Below are 5598 nucleotides of genomic sequence, written 5' to 3'. Positions count from 1 at the left end.
ATGATAAATTACGCTAAGTTAAGCTAAGAGTAAGATACTTGAAGGGTTGTCTAAATAATTAAACGGCACTAAGTAAGTGACTTTCTCCTAGGTGGACACTTGACGGGTTCTCGAGTCTAAGGCTAGGTTGTCATGTTGGGGATTACGATATAACCATTGCACGATACTACTCACTCTATACCTCTTGGTAGTTTGAGTGATTTTGCCCTAATTGACTTCCTCAAGACCAATTGGGTATGATAATTTGTGCAAGCAATTGAGGTTCAAGTCGGGTATTACTATCTCTAGGTTTAACCCTTTAATTGGGGCTATCAATCTCTTGAATATGCCCTAATTCATTGTTGGACTAATTTTCCTAGACTTAGGCTCTCTTTGTCAAGAAAAACCCAACTCAAATAGGCATAAATTAGTGTTTGCAACCACTAATTCAACATTAAAACCATAAATTAGTCCAAATATCAAACACCCATAGACATTCAAGCCTTAAAACACAAGACCCATCAAATAATATTAGCTAGGGTTGAGCCACAACCCTAGCTAATAGGTCTAGCTACTCATGATAATAGAAGAAAACAAAGAAATAGATGAAGAAAAACTCATAATATTTTATTACAAGCCAAAACATGAAGATTCAATGGTAAAACTATTGTAAAATTACTCAAAATGGTAAAGGAACACTGTTCACGAACGCAGCAGCTAAGTAAAATACAACTGATGACCTAAAATGGGAAAAAAACTATTTATACTGGGACAAATTTTTTGGACAAAAATACCCCTACGGGGGTAGTGCGGACTGCATAAAATTGAGTGCGGCCGCACTGAGGCTCTTGGCTTTAAACGTTTGCTCTCTGAACTTTGCCACCGTGGGCTGCACAAAATGCACCGCGGCCACGTTGTCTTCTATTGCGGTCCGCACAAAAATGACTGCGGACCGCATTGGCAGTGATTTCCCAAATTGGCAACTCTCTGAACTCTATTTTTGCGGACTGCACATTATCGAGTGCGGCCTTTTGGTAGTGACTCCTTTTGAGCTATTTTTGACGAATTGTCACATTGCTGACCAAACCTTGCAATCAAGTACAACATTTATGCCTTTGGTATTATTTTGTACACATTTCTAATCAAAACTCAAGTAAGAAAGATTGTAAAATGCATCATAATCCCTAGTTATCACTCAACAGTGGTGTGCCCTTTCATATCGGAATAGTATGCGCAAGTTTTGTTCGTATTGACCCATTGGGATGAATTTTCTAATGCTACAGCGGGAACTAAAGTGACGTAACCTGCGTGTTTTAACCTTTCATACAATTGGCCGATGGGCTCAGCAATGGCAGTGTACTGTCTGGGTGGCTTGCGGCCGAAGTTGGGTCTTGGTCTTGGATAATTCTAGCGAGCTGGGGGTGATTGGAAGTGGGATGGTTGGGAGTTATACGTGTGATGAACAGTGGCTGGTTGGGAATATCTGAGAGATGAAGGTTGATATGTAGGTGGTGATGCTTGGTATGTGGGTGGAGGTGTTTGATATGTGGGTGGATGTGTTTGATATGGAGGTGGAGATGTTTGATAGGTAAGTGGAGTTGTTTGATAGGTTAGTGGATATTTTGGGCCCTGGGCCACTATTACCCCAATATCTCTCTTCTTCGATATGCCACCTGATTGTAGTACCTTATAATTGGCTTGCAGTGCATCAAAGTTTGTTACGATCCCGCTCTTGATTCCTTTTTCGATCCTTTCTCCGAGTTTGATAATGTTAGAGAATTTGTGATTTTTAATAACCATCAACCTCTCATAATATTGTGGATCCTGTGCCCTGACAAAGAATTTATTCATCCGTTCTTCATCCAAAGAGGGCCTGGCTTTGGCCGCTTCAGACCTCCAATGAGTAGCGTATTCTTGAAACGTCTCAGTAGGTTTCTTCTTAAGATTCTAAATGTAAAAAACATTCGGTGCATTTTCTGTGTTGAACCTGAACCAGTCTATTAAATCCGACGCCACGCTTACATAATTGGACCATTTCTTGGGATTCTGGCTGATATACCAAGACAAAGCATCCCCAATAAGGCTCCTCATAAAGAGCTTCATCTAGATATTTTCATCTTTCCCGATCCTGACAAGTTTGTCATAATAGGTCCTTAGATGAACCCTGAGATCACCTGTACCATCAACATTTCGAACTTGGGAGGTTTGTACCCCTTTGACAGTTCGACATCCGGCTGTATGCACAAATCTACATAGTTCAAACCCTCTATTCCTCTGTCGCCTTCAACACCTTGAACTCGGCTTGTTAACTTCTTAAGTTCTTCAGCCATGTTCTTAATGAGCAGGTCCTTCTCGGCGGATTCCGGTGCATAGGAGATTGGTTAGGTAGAATGAGGTATAGTTTCCACATAGATAGGGTTGCTTTGATGGTTTCCAGGAACTTGGGTATAGTGATGGTCATTGGTGGAGTTTTGGCGATAGGGAATAAGTGGTGGTGTATTTTGGAGAGTGTGGTAAATGGTGGTTGGTGGGTACTGAATTGGTTGATAATGATGTTGCGATAGAGTTGGTATTAGCAATGGATTGAGATTTTGGGGTGGAGTTGCATATTGATTCGGTGCGGTAGGATTTTGTGGAAGTTGGTTTTGTGTGTTTTGAGGAGGTGTTGGGTTCTTGTGGTTTGTTGGTGGATATCGGGGACATTGAGGGTGAGTGACAATTTTTCCAAGTTTCGAACCTGCTTAAGTTCTCCTTGCAGTTCTAGTATCTTTTGTTCCAGTCTCAAAACCAGATCATTTGGGGCCGGAGTACTACGGCCATCTGAAGTCTCTGCATTCTCAATATTTTCCTTTCGGATTCCACTGTCACGACCCAAATTTCCCACCCTTGGGAGTCATTATGGCGCCTACTAATGGGAGCTAGGCAAGCCAAACCTTAACTACTTGCAGCACTTTCATTTTTGCTTCTTTTAACAAACACAAGTCGATAATATGATAAAAGCAGAATTTTAAATAAATAAGCAGAAGTCAACAATTATATATCTTAAGGCTACGTCCATTACAACTTTAAAAAAAAATCTCAAATACCCCAAAACCTGGTGTCACAGTGTCACAGACTGTCTAAGAGTTACTACATACAAGGTCTGAAGAAAATACAATACACTGTTTCTGAACAAAGGAAATGAAACAGGAAATAGAGATAGAGGGAGATGCCAGGGCCTGCGGACGCCTGCAGGTCTACCTTGGGTCTCCGAGTGGACTGAAGGAAGCCCTCCAACTACTGTCCGAAAGCTGCTCTTGGATCTGCACACAGTGCAGAGTGTAGTATCAGCACAATCGACCCCATGTGTTGGTAAGTTTCTAGCCTAACCTCGGCGAAGTAGTGACGAGACTAGGCCCAGACTACCACATAAACCTGTGCAATTTAACTAAATACAATAGAAAAGAAGTACAGAAAGAAACAGTCATGTACAGTCAAGTATGGGAGGGGGAAAACATGCTGCGGGGAAACAACAAGTATCAATAGGAAATCAGCAATTTAGTGTAGAGAAAACCGTAACACAGTTATCAATAAAAATTAGGAATCAAAACAAGTGCATGACATCACCCTTCGTGCTTTTACTCTCTCAACAAAACAATACACGGCATCACCCTTCGTGCTTTACGCTCTTCCTCACCCAAACAATAATCACAAGGCAATTAGGGTAAGGGAATCTATAACCTCGAAGTAAATCAAATAACAACAAGTAATGAAAGAAACAATATATCTCGGATATCAACTAAGAATCAAAAATCAACAAATACATAACATCACCCTTCGTGCTTTTACTCTCGTCCTCACCAAAGCAATCATATAATAAAAATGTGCAAGGCATCACCCTTCGTACTTTTACTCTCTTTCCTCACCAAATAATCAATAAAATCGGCACTGAATGGTACATCGTGCGGTACGACATCACCCTTCGTGCTTTACACTCTTTCCTCACAATAACAAACAATGCATGACATCACTCTTCGTGCTTTAACTCTCTTTCTCACCCAAACAATAATCACAACAATAGGGTAAGGAAATAAATAAAAACGTAACAGAGATCCCGACAAAGGAACAATAGTTAAACAATTAAATCCCGGCAAGGGAGCAACAATTAAACAATTAAATCCCGGCAAGGGAACAACAAATAAATCAACAATAGCCCGGCAAGAATGACAACATAATGATCTCTTCTCTTTCTCAATTTTACTTTACAATTAACTTTACAACTCGAGCCAATGCTCTAGAAGTGCGATTATCACTTATATTTCCACAACTCATTTCACAACTCGAGCCAATGCTCTAAAAATTCAATTGTCACTTATACTTTCACAATTTCGCTATACAACTTGAGCCAATGTTCCTCAATATTCATAGATCACAATTCTTTCCACAAACTTTATACAACAATTAGAAATCTTCACCAAGGCATGAATAATACCACAAAATCATGAAAAATCACAATATAAGACCCACGGTGATGCTTGACACCAACGTATAGATACTCGTCACCAAGCCTATACGTCGTACTCGACAAGAACCAAATAACAAATAGGACACAACTCCTAATCCCTCAAGCTAAGGTTAGACCAAACACTTACCTCGATGCAACGAACACAATTCAAGCCTCAATTACCGCTTTACTTCTTGTTTCCAGCACCAACTCGCTTGTATCTACCCACAATTTGCTTAACGATATTAATAAATGCTAAATGAATCAATTCTAATGCATGAAAATAGATTTTATAAAGATTTCCCCAAAAAGTCAAAAAATCGACCCCGGACCCACTTGGTCCAAATCCGGAATTCGGATCAAAACCCAATTACCCATTCTCCCACGAGCTCAAATATGTAATCTGTTTTGAAAGTGGACCTCAAATCGAGGTCCAAATCCCCAATTTTTAAGAAACCTAGGTTCTACCCAATCACCCAATTTCCCCCATGAAAATAATTAATTTGAAGTTGAAATCATGTTAAAAGATGTTAATGATTGAAGAAAACTAGTTAAAAATGACTTACAATTGATTTGGAGAAGAAAGGTTATTTGAAAAATCGCCTCTTATATTTTTGGGGTTTTGAAAAGTGAAAATAACTGAAAAGTCCGTTTAAATATACTCCTCTTAGACCCTCTCTGCAGACCGCATAAAAAGGACTGCGGCCGCGGAGCTCCACCGTGGACCGCAAGAAATCGAGCGCGGCCGCGGAGGCTTGTCCTTTCTCACCATGGACCGCACAAATCCCACTGCGGTCGCGGAGTCCCCACCGGGGCCACGAAGTTTTCACCGCGGTCCGCGAGACCTGGCTTCAGAGACTTGCAATTTCTATGAATCTGCAACTTTTTCCTAAGTTCAAAACTTGCCGAAACACATCCGAAACACACGTACTAACTCAACAACATCATACGAATTTATTCGTGCGATCAAATCGCCAAAATAACCTCAATAACAATGAATCAAAGCTCAAAACCAAGAACTTTTTCTCAAACTTCATCAAGTATAAAATTTAGCAATTTAGGTCTGAATCACGTCAAACGGTGTCCGTTTTCAACCATACTTTACAGAAATGACTTAAACCATATATAAGACCTGT

The sequence above is a fragment of the Nicotiana tabacum genome, chromosome 3 (genome assembly GCF_000715075.1).
Source record: "Nicotiana tabacum cultivar K326 chromosome 3, ASM71507v2, whole genome shotgun sequence".
Taxonomy (NCBI): domain Eukaryota; kingdom Viridiplantae; phylum Streptophyta; class Magnoliopsida; order Solanales; family Solanaceae; genus Nicotiana; species Nicotiana tabacum.
This window is presented reverse-complemented; position numbering follows the sequence as displayed.